The sequence below is a fragment of the Pseudophryne corroboree genome, chromosome 4 (genome assembly GCF_028390025.1).
Source record: "Pseudophryne corroboree isolate aPseCor3 chromosome 4, aPseCor3.hap2, whole genome shotgun sequence".
NCBI lineage: Eukaryota > Metazoa > Chordata > Amphibia > Anura > Myobatrachidae > Pseudophryne > Pseudophryne corroboree.
Genome location: NC_086447.1, coordinates 678,794,422 through 678,810,693, shown reverse-complemented (window position 1 = coordinate 678,810,693; position 16,272 = coordinate 678,794,422). Strand labels below are relative to the sequence as shown.

Below are 16,272 nucleotides of genomic sequence, written 5' to 3'. Positions count from 1 at the left end.
AGGCGTTACTTTCACAATCTCCCTGAAATGCTTTTTCAAAAGTAGGTAAGTGTGACACATACCTGCACACATATACATACCCCAAACACCCCAAAGCAACGCCACATGTACACCTCATGGCACCCCCCCACTACACAAACACATACATGCAACGCCAGACCACATGTGGTACTTACCTACAAATGTAGAAATCGCTCCAAAAACGACTTTCCTCCGGGGTAACAGGTATCCTCCTGTCCGTCCTGGATTAAAGCCTGCTGGGTGTCCAAACGATAGCACAGCAAACAACCAATTTGCTAGCTCTGCAGCACCTCCACTCCACTCTGCAGGTTCACAAAATGGCTGCTGAGCATGCAGCAAACAAGCCCTATAAAGGGCTCCAAACGGCGGGAAGTCGAATCCAGGACGCCCACTACTCGACGATTGGTCCGTTATTCAACAAGGGGAGTGTCGAATGCGTTTTGTATTGAATATGTCAAATTCATGGTCCCGGGTGGAGGGTTTCGGCTATCGAGTACAGTCGAATCCTAAAACGGTCGAAAAAAAGACGCAATTCGGACGGAATTGCATATACCCCTATATCTATAAATTAATGTACACATTCAATACAGCAATATGCAGTGTTGTATGTGTGATTGGGTAGCTTTTTTTGAATTGGCATAGGCCAAATGTCACATGAAATATTAAGCCTTTGGGCAAAGTTACATTAAAATAATAATTTTAACCAGCTGAATAAAATTATTGGCAGTTTTCCAAACTAGCTAAACCATCTGTTATTTTCTACAATACAAACATTACTGTCCTGAGTAATTAATTCACATCATTTGTTGCACTTAGTGAAACATAAATAAATAAAATAGTATTTTCGTAATAACATAACCTCTATATCAGGCAGATTGACATTTTCCACACATAAAATGAAAAATGGTACAATATAGTAATCATATAACTTTTTTTCTGTGGATTAAAGGAAGCAAGAGCCTGTCACAGCCTGTTACAGCCAATAAAAAGTCAAGAAATTACAAAGGTTGAGTCCTTAGAAGAATTCAGGACAGAAAATTTATACTAGAGATGAGCGGATCCGGTTCTCCGAGAACCGGACCCACCCGAACTTTGTATTCCGAGTCCGGATCCAAGTTCAGCTCAGTACGTCCCGCCTCAAATCCCAAAATGAGGCATAATGTCATCATCCCACTGTCGGATTCTCGTGGGTTTTGGATTCTATAGAGGTCGCTGGTGATTTGCGCCATCTCCACTCTGGCTGTGGAGGGTGTACTGGGTGGACATGGCCATCTCAGTACTGTGCAGTCTGGCGTGGGGCGGGTGCTCTGTCTGCTGTATCTGAAAGGGGTGCTCTGTCTGCTGTATCTGAAAGGGGTGCTCTGTCTGCTGTATCTGAAAGGGGTGCTCTCTCTTCTGTATAAAAAAGGGGTACTCTGCTGTTTCTGAAAAAGGGGTGCTCTGTATGCTGTATCTGAAAAGGGGGTGCTCTGTCTGCTGTATCTGAAAAAAGGGTGCTCTGTCTGTTGTATCTGAAAAGGGGGTGCTCTGTCTGCTGTATCTGTAAGGGGTGCTCTGTCTGCTATATCTGAAAAAGAAGTGCTTTGTCTGCTGTATTTGAAAGGGGTGCTTTGCCTGCTGTATATGATAAAGGGGTGATCTGTCTGCTGTATCTGAAAGGGGTGTTCTGCTCTATCTGAAAAAGGGGTGCTTTGTCTGCTGTATCTGAAAGGCGGGCTCTGTCTGCTGTATCTGAAAGGGGTGCTCTGTGCATCCATCCAGGGGCTCTGTCCCAGTGTAAAATGAAAATAATAAAAGCGAACAACAAAAAGCCTAGAAATATAATTATAGAAAATATATATATATTTTGTTTGTGCTATACCCTAGTGTACTATACAATTTTTATTTTAGTTTCAAGTACTATGACACTGCCAGTGAGACTGCAGTATATTATTATTTCATACTCACACGCGTAATGTGCGGCACTGTTGGTGAAGGTGGTACCACAGTAATATATTTTATTTCCTACTCATACATGTATTGTGCAGCACTGTTGGTGAAGGTCAACCGCAGTGTTTAACTACTATCTCTGACGCACACATGTATTGTGTGATGCTGTGGGTGAAGGTGGTACCACAGTAATATATTTTATTTCCTACTCATACACGTATTGTACAACACTGTTGGTAAAGATCAACTGCAGTGTTCAATTACTTTTTCTGATGTGCACATGTATTGTGTGTTGCTGTGGATGAAGGTGGTACCACAGTAATATATTGTGTTTCCTACTCATACACGTATTGTGCTACCCTGTTGGTGAAATTAAACCACAGTATTTAATTATTAATCCTTGTGGGTGTGAGGGCCCAAGGAAAATTCCATCCTGCACCTTTTTTCTTTGCATTATGTGCTGTTTGGCGCATTATTGACCGTCTACTTGCGTATATGACAAACATTTGTATAATTTATTAAACTGCCACCCTCCCTACCACTGCAGTGAAATTCTGTTTCCCAGATGTGCCATGTTGGAAGTTTAAGTGCCACATGTTTGTGCCGCCCACTGCTGTCGCTTAGATTAGTCATCCAGCTACCTCAGTGCAACCTTTTGGCCTAAACTGGATGAAAACAATATTGTGAGCTGTGAGGTGGTCAAAATTGACTGGAAATGAGTGGAAATGAATGTTATTGAAGTTAATAATACTGTAGGAACAAAAACAGGGCCAAATTGTGAGATCTTAGCTGTTTTTATTATTTAATAAAAAAATAATCCAAATCCAAAATAAATACAGATCCAAAACTCGCAAGGGTGGTTTTGGCAAAACAAATACAGATCCAAAACACAAAGGAGATACAGGTCCAAAACTTGAACCCAAAACCCGAGATTTGGGCCGGTGCACATCCGTAATTTATACCCATTGTCTAGAAGGCATTTCAGAAACTCAAGGGGATGATATTTTAGAACACATTTATTTTATACAAAAATAATAATTAAAACATTTTTAAAGGCACAAAACAACTTCCTAATGATCTTGCCTCAACTTAATGTGACTGTATTTCTTTCTGCCCCATTTTAAAAAGCCCTAACAAGGATGAAACTAGCTGTCTGTAGGTGGAAATTCCATCTTAGGTTTGTGTTTTGATATTCAGTAGATATATAATTGACTCAAATGGCAAAATTGGTCCAAACTGCTGAAAAAAAGCAACAAAGTCACCTTAAAACTGCTGTATCTATCTGGTCTATTGGAAGGATAACAATCACAATAGACTTACAAGGATGACAATAAATTAGAGATGAGCAGGTTCAGTTCCCTGAGAACCGAACTCCCCGAATCCCACCCCGAGCCCGTATCTGAATCTGGCTCGGGACTTCCCACCAGACTCGGAAACCAGAACAAGGCAAAACGTCATCATCCCACTGCTGGATTCTCGGGGGTTTTGGATCCCATATAAACAGCCACGTGTCACTGCCATTTTCACTCCAGACTTGAAGAGTTAGGGAGACAGACCTCTGTCTCTCTCTGTGGGTGGTGGCATCGGGTGGAGTTAGTGTGTGCTCTGTAGGGGTGCTGATGCAGTCACTGTGGTGTACCTGTGCTGTGTTAGGGGTGCTGTCACTGGTGTTTCATGTGCTGTTACGGCCGGGTACTGCAGCTTTACATAGGTGTTGATGTGCTGGCTGTCACTGTATTGTACATGGTGCAGGTCCTCCACTGTCCTCCTGTATGCTGAAAAATATAGGGGTGCTGCTGGCCCCATATGTTGTAAAAATTTAGAGGTGCAGTTGTTAAAAATTAAAAGCACACTGCTTCCGTATGCTGTAAATGATTGGGGTGCTACTGTTTAAATAACATTACACTGGCCCTGATGCTATAACTATTTGTTAAAAATTAAAAGCACACTGCTCCTGTATGCTGTAAACTATAGGGGTGCTGATCGCTCTGTATTTTGTAAAAATTCAGGGGTCCAGTTGTTAAAAATTAAAAGCACACTGCTGTATGCTGTAAAATATAGGGGTGTTTCTGTTAAAATAACATTACACTAGCCCTGTATGCTATAAAAATTCAGGGGTGCAGTTGTAAAAAATTAAAAGCACACTGCTGTATGCATAAAATAAAGGGGTGCTGCTGTTCAAATAACATTAAACTGGCCCTGTATGCTGTAAGTATACAGGGGTGCTGTGAAAATAAAGGGGTGCTGTCCTGTGAAATGGAGAACAACATTTTGGAGGAAAAAATGGTGGAAGATCAGGAACTACTTCCAGTTCCAAGTACTAGTGCTGAAGCTGCTGCGACCACCAGTCATGACATTGACGATGAAATTCCATCACTGACACCTAAATCCCTGCTTCCTGTTGTAGCCAAGCTCCTGCAAACCACATCACCAACTCCCTCAATGTCAATTTTCTCCTCAGCCAGGAACGTCTGTAGTCTTGCAGCCCATGTCACTGGCATGACTGACAAATCCTCTCCTAACCGGGATTTCTCCGGAGGATACTTGAGTGGTACACCTACTACTGCTGCTGCTGTTGTTGTTGTTGCTGCTGGGAGTCGATTGTCATCCCAGAGGGGAATCCAGAAGACCACTTGTGCTAATTCAACTAAGCAATTGAATGTCCAACAGTCCTTTGCGAGGAACATGAAAAATGACAGCAGTCACCCTTTTGCAAAGTAGATTACTGAGGCCATAACTACTATGTTGGTGTTAGATGTTCATCTGATATCCGTTGATAGACGTTCTGTGTGCCCGGTACCAAATCCTGTCTAGATTCCACTTCACTAGGAAAGCAATTCCCGGTCTGTACAGGGATATTATGAAAAGTGTCCTCAGTGTCCTGAAAAATGCGGTTGTACCCAGTGTCCACTTAACCATGGACATGTGGACAAGTGGAGTAGGGCAAACTAAGGACTGCATGACTGTGACAGCCCACTGGGTAGATGTATTGACTCCCGCAGCAACAACAGCAGCAGCAACATTAGCAGCATATCACAAATACCAACTCATTCCTAGCAGGCTGTGCATCACAAGTTTCCGTAAGAGGCACACCGCTGACAACCTCTTTTGGAAACTGAGGGACATCATCGCACAATGGTTTACCCTACTTAGACTATCCTGGAGATTTGTCCTGGAGATTTGTGGTATCGGACAATGCCACAAATATTGTGCGTGCATTACATCTGGGCAAATTCCAGCTCATCTCATGTTTTACACATGCAATTAATTTGGTGGTGCAGAATTTTTTTTTTTAAATAACAGGGGCATGCAGTAGATGCTGTCGGTGGCCCCAAAAAATGTGGGCCACTTTCGACATTCAGCCACTGCATGCCAAAGACTGGAGCACCAGCAAACACTCCTGAACCTGCCCTGTCATCACCTGAAGCAAGAGGTGGTAATGAGGTGGAATTCAACACTCTATATGCTTCAGAGGATGGAGGAGCTGCAAAAGGCCATTCAAGCCTATCAATCCCCTTACGCTATAGGCAAAGGAGGTGGAATGCACCTGACTCAAGTGCAGCGGAGAATGATTTCCATCTTGTGCAAGGTTCTCCAACCCTTCGAACTTGTCTCACGTGAAGTCAGTTCAGACCCTGCCAGCTTAAGTCAGGTCATTCCCCTCATCAGGCTTTTGCAGAAGCAGCTGGAGAAATTGAAGGAGGAGCTAAGACAGCGCGATTCCGCAAAGTATGTGGGACTTGTGGGTGGAGCCCTTCATTCGCTTTGCCAGGAATCCAGTGTGAAATCAGAGCACTACGTTTTAGCCACCATGCTCGACCCTAGGTTTAATGCCTACGTTGTATCTCTCTTTCTGTTTATCTCTCTTTTCTGCAAAGGTTCAAAGACTTGCTGGTGAGAAAACTGTCAACTCAAGTGGAACGTGACACATCAACAGCTCCTCCTTCATTTTCACTCGTAGCGGGGGCTGTGAGGAAAAGGATAACATTTCCAAGCCTGCTTTCTGATGGTGATGCAGGGCAGTCAGGAGCAAATGTTGACATCTGGTCCGGACTGAAGGAGCTGCCAACAATTACTGACATGTCTACTGTCACTGCATATGATGCTGTCACCATTGAAAGACAGTCCGTATGTATACTGGCAGGAAAAAGAGGCAATTTGGAGGCCCTTGCACAAACTGGCTCTATTTTACTTCAGTGTGTACTCCAAAAGAGTGTTTAGTGTAACCGGTAACCTTTTCAGCGATCAGTGTAGGACAGTGGTTCCCAAACTGTGTGCCATGGTTCCCTGGGGTACATCAGGACACTTGCAGGGGTGCCTTGGATTGGTGGTCCAGGACCAATTCAAATTATTTATGGTCAGTATAATAGGCAAAACTAGTGCTAGTAGCTGTCAGTCATAAAATATGGGGACAGACAGAAGCAAATCTTGTCCCTCACCACACAATTGAGCCTAAGGATGACATATAAACACAATCTACTTCATTTAATATTTCTTTCTAAATTTCGCAATAAGAAATTTTTGGCCTAGGGGTGCTGTGAAAAAAATTCTGATACTCTAGGGCGCCGTGATTCAAAAAAGTTTGGAAACCACTGGTGTAGGAGGTTACTTCCACAAAATGTGGAGAAGATGATGTTCATCAAAATTAATTATTAATTCCTCCAGGAAGACCTTTACCAGCAATTGCCAGAAAGTACACAGGGACCTGTGATGGTGGATTCCAGTGGAGACAAATTAATACTTTGTGAGGATGAGGATGTACACACTGAAAGGGGTAAGGAATCGGAGGATGAGGACGACATCTTGTCTCTGTAGAGCCAGTTTGTGCAAGTAGAGATTAATTGCTTCTTTTTTGTGGATGCCCAAACAAACCAATCATTTCAGCCACAGTTATGTGGCAGACCCTGTTGCTGAAATGATTGGTTTGTTAAAGTGTGCATGTCCTGTTTATACATAAGGGTAAGTGGGAGGGCCCAAAGACAATTCCATCTTGCACCTCTTATTTTTTCTTTGCATTATGTGCTCTTTGGGGCCTAGTTTTTAAAACTGGCATTTTGTCTGCCACTGCAGTGCCACTGCAGATAGGCCAGCTGTTTGTGCCACCCACTTGTGTCGCTTAGCTTAGTCATCCAGTTACCTCAGTGCAACCTTTAGGCCTAAAAACAATATTGTGATGAGTGAGGTGTTTAAAATAGACTGGTAATGAGTGAAATTACTGTTATTGAGGTTAATAATACCGTAGGATCAATATTATCCCCAAATTCTGAGATTTTAGCTGTTTTAATGTTTTTTCAAAAAGCATCCAGATCCAAAACCAAAACCCTAAAAGAGTGGTTTTGGCAAAACCAATCCAGATCCAAAACATGAGCGGGATCCAGATCCAAAACACAAAACCCGAAAAGTGTCCGTCGCACATCTCTACAATAAATAGGAAGGCAGAGAATATTGATAATTATCTTATTGGGCCAATACTATTTTAGCAATATATTAAGGCGCTAAATTCTTATTGAATTTTCAGAGAGCAAACTGTTTATTAATATATTAACAGCGAAAATATGAATGGTTAATTACTGTAGTTTAAAAATGTTTTTTATGGTATGAGCTAACTTTATTATTTTCTGGTTATATAAATTGTGCCCAATTCTTAAAATAAAAAAAAGAAAACAAAACAAAGCTACCCACCATAAAAAATAAACACCATTTAACAATTATTATACTTCCTTTAATATAATTAATAAATAAATAACATTGAAAATTGGTACAATAATTACATTATATTACAATATTTTGTTGTCTGTCTGCTTTATTTCATACGTAATGATTGCATTCAGTATGTGTATTGTGATTACTCACTTTCTGCATGACTAGATAACTGTAGCTGAAAGAGCATACTTTTTGAGCTATCTTGCTGGTTTGACTGCTGTTTCGTGGCAGTTTCCCAAACCACTGCTTAGTAAATTGTACTATTTCTATCTTTTACATTTAAAAATCATGATGAAGATGTGCAGCGGGCGGTTTCTAAACTTGGGGGTTTTACGGCAGGTTTGCCTTTAATATATTGTTAGTTCACTAAACCAATGACAAAAGTAACAGAACCCAGCAGTTTAGAAAAGCAGCTAGTAAGTGAATTCCCCACAAAATGTTGCCGGTTGTCCATAGTGGCATATAAGAAGTTTGAAGTACTTTTCATGGTTACGCCATCTGCTCAGTTGAATTTGCAGTGTCTATTCTAGTGTTCAAAGACTTCTGTATACAACAGCTGGTAACAACAAGATCATCTATTTGTGAATGGACAAGTGTTTGATTTGGTCTTTGGATTGTGAGAGTGCACTGTCTAGGCTTACTAGAAAATAGTAATATAACTGCAATTTTAATGATAAAGAGCCAATGTTTATCTGTAAAAGTTATACAATGAACTAAAATTAGTGGTGGTAAACAACCTGAAGGGTATTCCTACTTTTCCATTAATCTAAATAAATCATTTTGGCCTAATGCTGAGAGTACTGTAATTGCAGCACACAAAGAGCATATACATTATCTTTATACTAAAGTATATATGGAATAATCACATTTTTATTGATGATTGAGTGTTCATAATGAAAAAAGTACAATGATAGGAGGAAGGGATCATTTTTATTCGGATATACATAATACCCTTTTCTCCCAAGACCCCTTCCCTCCTAGTATTCTTCAATTTACGTTTGAGTGTAATTCTTTTCAAATGCTTGGAGGATGTTTCAAGCATCTGCTATGCTTACAATTAATTCTTAGATTTTTATCCACATGATGTACAAAGCATTAACTTATTGTATACAAGCTTGCAATATTCTCTGTTTTCTTGTGGAAGAGATCAACTATAACCTACTTTTCAGTTCGAGTTTAAAAATTTCCTTTCTGAAGAAAAATGTATGCAGCACAGACGTAATGAGTTTGGTTCCAACCAGGGGCCCAATCTGTGTGCAGTGCGTAATTTTCCCCATGATTACATAGGATTCTTAGAGATGTGCAGTACTGTTCCCCAGAAATATGATTCCCCCCTAATTTTGTGGATCCGAACCACACCAAAACCCGGTCTGGATCTCGGAATTTGGATTTTAAATCTGAATTTCGGATTTGAAAAGTTAAATGATTTTAACTGTTTTTAACCATTTAAAAAAAAAAAATCCATATAAAAAAAACAAAAAGCAAAAAAAAAACCCACAGAGGGTGATTTTTGCAAAACGAAAACCAAATCACGGTGTTTCGCGCACATCTCAAGATTCCTCCCACATTCCAAAAACATACTGTTAAGTTATTTGGCAAAGACAAACAAATGTGTCCATGTGGTCGGGAATGTAAAGTTTAAGCTACAGTACACTGTTAGATAATAAAATGGCTACATCAATTACCTTACTTGAATCACGCCTTTGGCATTTTTACATTGTGATATTGCTTTTATTTTTTAAAAGCTTAAAATATGCTGCAAATGTATGTTACGCATACAGTACAATTATTAAAATGTACCGTCCTTTAATAAATACAACTACAGTACCTCTATTCTGTGTTGTAAAGTGACCTAGCACATGATGCATCCAAAGCATGCTTTCCAGTATGGTTAGCTAATGAAACATGTTGATCTTCCTGATGTTTAGGGATGCCCAGGGAAATATTGGTTCAGTGACCCCTTATGGTTCACTAGTGGTTAGGAAGAAAAGAAAGAAAAACACGTTCTAATATTATTGCAACTGAAATACCATTTACGTCAGACTTAACATTTAAATCAAAATTATTATCATAATGTAGGTATTGTTTGCTATTTGCTATAATAAAAAATTAAATTATAGTTTCGGTAACAAGGATTATTTAATGTAGAAAGATCTTTTAATAGCACAAAAAAAAACATATAACTTAGCAAAATGCTGGAGATTGCAGCTGACAGTTGTTTTGCACTGTATTTGTAAACTAACATATTGCAGAATATATATTTTATGAACACAGCTGTACCAACAATGGTAAATGTATTTTGCTATGTGCTGAGGTCAGAGTATATCTTGAACCATTTCAGACTAAAATTCAACAGCTAAATTTTGTGCACAAGTATGCAGTCAAATATGAAATAGGTAAAACGATCATGCTAATCTCAACACTTAAGGTGCATACACATGGTGAGATCCTTGCTATGCTCAATTTTGACTATGCGATTTCCCTTGAACTCCCCCAGAGCCCAGAAGCACCGATATTGACTATCTGTACTTTCGATTTTGTCTATGTACGATTTTGACTAAGTGACAATTTTGTCTATACTTTGTACTAGATAGTACACTATATAGTCAAGATTGACTTGCCTGCACAGTCTATCATTCCTTCCGATACCGACCCCTTGGGACCGCGCATTGGGATCGAATCGGTATCGCAAGCTGCCTAACACCTTGCGATTTCCACTAACTTTCCTTGCGATTTTGACTATATAGATTTCCACTAACTTTCCTTGTGATTTTGACTATATGGTCAAAATCGAAAGGATTTATCTCACCGTGTGTACCCACCTTTAGCAGTTGCATGCACCATCAACTGTATGTAATGCAAATCTGAAATTGGGATCTTATGGGTCATTTACAAAAGTGCCAATATGGGCCTCCTGCAAAGCTAATGCTATTTGTACCTACTATTTGCACAACCTGGGGTATATTTACTAAGGTCCCGATTTTGACCGAGATGCCGTTTTTTCTTCAAAGTGTCATCTCGGTAATTTACTAAGCAAAAATCACGGCAGTGATGAGGGCATTCGTAATATTTTGGAAGTCCTAGGAAAAAATCACGAATCAATACGCCATCGGTCAAATACGCCTGCAATTTCTATGTTTCTATACAAAGGAGGGCAACTAAAATGGTGCATGGCCTACATCACAAAACATACCCAGAAAGACTAAGAAATCTCAATATGTATAGTTTGGAGCAGAGAAGGGAAAGGGGGGACATGATAGAAACTTTCAAATATATGAAGGGTTTTAACAAAGTCCAGGAGGGAAACATTCTCCAAATGAAGAGAAGCAATAGGACACGAGGACATGCACTGAGACTGGAGGGGGGGAGGTTCAGGGGAAATTTGCGGAAAAATTATTTCACAGAAAGGGTAGTGGACAAGTGGAATAGCCTCCCATCAGAGGTGGTAGAGGCTAAGACAGTAGAGCAATTTAAACAATCATGGGATAGACATAAGGATATCCTTACAAAGAAATAAGGATCAAATAAGGTTAGTGTTAAAAAAATAATATAAAAAATAAAAATAAAATAAGGGGCAGACTAGATGGGCCAAGTGGTTCTTATCTGCCGGCAAATTCTATGTTTCTATGTTTCTATTTGGTAGAAATCGGTCATTTACTAAAGAGTGCAAAACACAAACACTGCCGACAATAGCCAAACACTGCCGTGCTAAAATACAAATAGTGAAAAAGTGCTTAAAAAAAACAGACCTGCTTTTTTATCCCGTGTTTGTATAGGCATGCACGGATCCATGAGATCCGTGCATGTTTATCAGTGGGAAGGGGTGGGAAATGTTATAATTTTTCAAAAAAAAATTGCGTGGGGTCCCCCCTCCTAAACCAAACCAGACTCGGGCTCTTTGAGCCGGCCCTGGTGGCAAAAATATGGGGAAAAAATTGACAGGGGTTCCACCATATTTAAGCAACCAGCACAGGGCTCTGCGCCTGGTCCTGGTTCCAAAAATACGGGGGACAAAAAGCGTAGGGGTCCCCCGTATTTTTGAAACCAGCACCGGGCTCCACTAGCTGGACAGATAATGCCACAGCCGGGGGTCACTTTTATACAGTGCCTTGCGGCCGTGGCATCAAATATCCAACTAGTCACCCCTGGCCGGGGTACCCTGGGGGAGTGGGGACCCCTTCAATCAAGGGGTCCCGTCCCCCCAGCCACCCAAGGGTCAGGGGTGAAGTCCGAGGCTGTCCCCCCCATCCAATGGGCTGCGGATGGGGGGCTGATAGCCTTTGTGAAAAGTGTTTGATATTGTTTTTAGTAGCAGTACTACAAGGCCCAGCAAGCCTCCCCCGCAAGCTGGTACTTGGAGAACCACAAGTACCAGCATGCGGCGGTAAAACGGGCCCGCTGGTACCTGTAGTACTGCTACTAAAAAAATACCCCAATAAAGACATCACACACACACCTTGAAAGTATATCTTTAATACATACATGCACACCAACATACATACATACTTACCTATGTTCCCACGCAGGTCGGTCCTCTTCTCCAGTAGAATCCATGGTGTACCTGTAGAAAAAATGATACTCACATAATCCATGGTTGAAGGCTCCTCTGCTTGTAATCCTTTTGTAATCCACGTACTTGAAAAAATAAAAAAACGGATACCCGACCACGAACTGAAAGGGGACCCATGTTTTCACATGGGACCCCTTTCCCCGAATGCCAGAAACCCCCTCTGACTGATGTCTAAGTGGGTTTCTTCAGCCAATCAGGGAGCGCCACGTTGTGGCACCCTCCTGATCGGCTGTGTACTCCTGTACTGTCTGACAGGCGGCACACGGCAGTGTTACAATGTAGCGCCTATGCGCTCCATTGTAACCAATGGTGGGAACTTTCAGGTCTGCGGTTGACCGAAAGTGACCTCACCGCTGACCTGAAAGTATTTTTTTAGTAGTAGTACTACAGGTACCAGCGGGCCCGTTTTTCCGCAGCATGCTGGTACTTGTGGTTCTCCAAGTACCAGCTTGCGGGGGGAGGCTTGCTGGGCCTTGTAGTACTGCTACTAAAAACAATATCAAACACTTTTCACAAAGGCTATCAGCCCCCCATCCGCAGCCCATTGGATGGGGGGGACAGCCTCGGGCTTCACCCCTGGCCCTTGGGTGGCTGGGGGGGGACGACCCCTTGATTGAAGGGGTCTCCACTCCCCCAGGGTACCCCGGCCAGGGGTGACTAGTTGGATATTTGATGCCACGGCCGCAAGGCACTGTATAAAAGTGACCCCCGGCTGTGGCATTATCTGTCCAGCTAGTGGAGCCCGGTGCTGGTTTCAAAAATACGGGGGACCCCTACGCTTTTTGTCCCCCGTATTTTTGGAACCAGGACCAGGCGCAGAGCCCGGTGCTGGCTGCTTAAATATGGGGGAACCCCTGTCAATTTTTCTCACATATTTTTGCAACCAGGGCCGGCTCAAAGAGCCCGAGGCTGGTTTGGCTTAGGAGGGGGGACCCCACGCAATTTTTTTTTTAAGTTTAAACATTTTTTTTTTTTTTTTACAAGGTGCACAATGAAGCCCTGCACGGATCTCTCAGATCCGGCTGAGATTCATTGTATTAAAGTCGGCAGTGTTTTACAAGTCACTCACGTAAAACACTGCCTAAAAAAACGAATGACATCGACATCGGAAAAACCGAAAATGCAGAATATGGCAGCTTAGTAAATTAGTCGTAATCAATTCAAAAAGTTGCATATTTACACTTTCGATGTCATTCGTGATTGAACTTTGACCTCAAACGGGAAAATACGAATCTTAGTAAATTTACCCCCATGTCTACATAAGTACTTTTGTACCTATGTAGGCATGTTATACATCATGATAGGAGAATTCACAGGGATAAAATATTCTGTATCATTTGAGTGGGTAAACAGGGAGGATAGGGCGCATTCCACTGAATGCATCAACACACACCTCAAGTTTGGACCTGTTTAAATCAATGGAGACATGGCTAAATGAAGATGAAAGCATAATCAAATCGAGATGAGTGCACCGCTACATCCCTGGGGACGTGCCAATTACTTTTAACATTTTTTACTTCCCTTCTTTCCTTTCCTCTCATGTTAAATAAAATGGCATGTGTGCTCTGCAGTTATGTCCCACTGTACAGTCAGTGGCCACGTAATTATGTACTGTACACCTTTCTAGTACTAGCTACCGTTTCTCTTTGGTCACAAGAACAGCCTGAGATCTTAATGGCATGGATTCCACAAGATGGTGGAAACATTTGTTATAGATTCTGGTGAAGGTTTACATGATCACCTCATGCAGTTGCATATGTATTTTTTGGCTGAAAATTCCTTCTTTGAATATCCTTTTCTACCACATACCAAATGTTCTCTATTGAGAGGAGATCTATGACTGAGGAGGTTATTGGAGTGCAATGAACTTCCATTGAGATGTTCGTGGAACCAGCTTGAGATTACATGCTTTATGACACTGGTGCTCTATACTGCTGGAAGTAGCCATTAGAAAATTGTCAGACTGTGGCCATTATGGAATTCACATGGTCATCTACCTGTGCCATTTAAACTAGAAATGTGTGAAGACCCCTGTGTTTTGGTTTTTGTGCTAAACCATTATTGTGTGTTTATTTTGTATAGGCAAAACCATCCTCAAGTGTTTTGGGTTTTGGTTTGGGATCTGGATCTAGATTTTTTTTAATTGATAAAAACAGGTAAAATCATGCAATTTGGACCTGTTTTTGTTCCAATTGTATTATTGGCATCATCAGCATTAATTACCAGTAATTTCCAGTGTGAAATGCCACCTAAAATCATGAGGGGGGAACTTATATACCATATAAAATTTGTTTTTAGATCATAGATCTGAACTTGGAGGGATGACCCGAAGCAGGACTTGTTTTGACTTGGAACCCCAAAGTGACCTGAGTCTGCACTCATTTCAACTTGAAACCCCAAAGTTCAGGTGTGTTCAGTTTTCAGCAAAAGTGAAAAACTCATCTCTAGTTTAAACACTGTAGGTATTAATGTGTATCAAGAACACTTTCTCCAGACCATTTAATCACTACTGTCCTGACAAATTGGTCCTGATTCAGATGTCGTCGCAACTTTGATGGTGTTATAATTGAGCAATTATTGGCAGACTGTGCATATGTTGTGGCAACAGTACTCACGCGCCAAGGTAAAAATGCAGGCTTTTGTGACTGTTTTTGGGGCACAACTGTGATCTAGTACACTGAAAAAATTGCGCCAATGTCACAGCTCCCATGGCTATTATGCGCATTCATGGAGGCACTCAGGGAGTTGATGTTCCCTGCATCTGAGTTGCAGTTGTGACGGAGTATACAGTTGCCGAGCATGTTGGAATGGCTTTGGTAGATGCCTTTGTTCACTTGTGGAGAGCTGCTTCACTTGCGAACCATCACAGTTCAGTCACTAAAAAACGTCTCTGCTACGTCGGCATTGTGACCATATCTGAGTCAGGTCCATTGTCACAATGCAGGACAGATAAATGATTCATGCTGTTTTCTTCAAATTCTAACCTGTTCATTCGAATTTTGCAGCAAAAAATCAAGGTTTCATCAGACCAGGCATTTTCTTTTTTAGTTTTAGTGAGCCTGTGTCCAATGTAGCCACATTTATCTGTTCTTACTGTAGTTGACAGGGGTAGAACATGTTAAGGACTTCTGCTGCTGTATCTCAACCACCTCAAGATATATTTAGAGATACTTTTCTGCAAGTAGCAGCTGAAGAGGTGGGGCTGCAGCATAGTTCAAAATGTAAATAGGTCAGCCACATCTGCTACCACCCCAAACGTTGCCAAACATCGCTGGCCAAGACTCAGTGGCACTTAGTGTAGCTCCCTTATTTGTGACCTGTGCTGCAGCCCAACCTCTGGGGCTGCCACAACTTGTAACGCATGCTTATTTGTGTTATGATTGCCTACTTGTCAGCTTGAACTAGTATGATCGTTCTCCTCTGTACTGCCTGTTACCTTACATTAGAGGAAGGAGTGAAAGTATGGCGGTACAGGCTGGTACAGTGTACCTTTAAAAAATTAGCAGCTGGTATGCTGCACCATCTGACCGCCTTACTGCCTCAGTGCTGCAATTTTTTAAAAGTTTGCACTGGCAGCGTGACAGTACAAGAAACACAAGAACTATTTATCCCTGGATTCTGCCTGGGCTGCCGGGAGCACAAAGCTAACCTCATGATGTCACGCTCCCAGGCTCGAAGAGGACCTGCCAGCGGTGACCCTGCCTGTCTGCCTACTCAGGAAGAAGAGCATGAAGCACACATCAACAGAGCAGAAAGCAGGCTGCTGGAGGTAAGACATGGAGCTGAAAACATGTGACACAGAGGGGGGTGTCTGGTGATGGACACAGAAGGGGAGGATGATGATGGACACAGAAGGGAAGGCTGATGATGGACACAGAAGGGAAGGCTGATGATGGACACAGAGGAGGAAGGCTGATGATTGACACTGGGGGGAGGATGATGATGGACACAGAGGGGGGAATGATGATGATGGACACAGAGGGGGTAGGCTGATGATGGACACAGAGATGGGAAGCTGATGGCTCTTTTTAATAATTATAAACTTTCAA

General features: G+C 41.8%; 1 long non-coding RNA gene across 1 annotated transcript in view; it reads left to right on the top strand.

Annotated features, from left to right (window-relative positions):
* Window positions 1–15,986, top strand: part of LOC134911692 (uncharacterized) — a 65,674-nt gene extending 49,688 nt beyond the window's left edge. Inside the window, exons 2-3 of the long non-coding RNA XR_010176771.1 lie at window positions 14,522–14,630; window positions 15,894–15,986. This is a non-coding gene — a long non-coding RNA (uncharacterized LOC134911692). The remainder of the gene's footprint in view (window positions 1–14,521; window positions 14,631–15,893) is intronic.
* The last annotated feature ends 286 nt before the right edge of the window (window positions 15,987–16,272 follow it).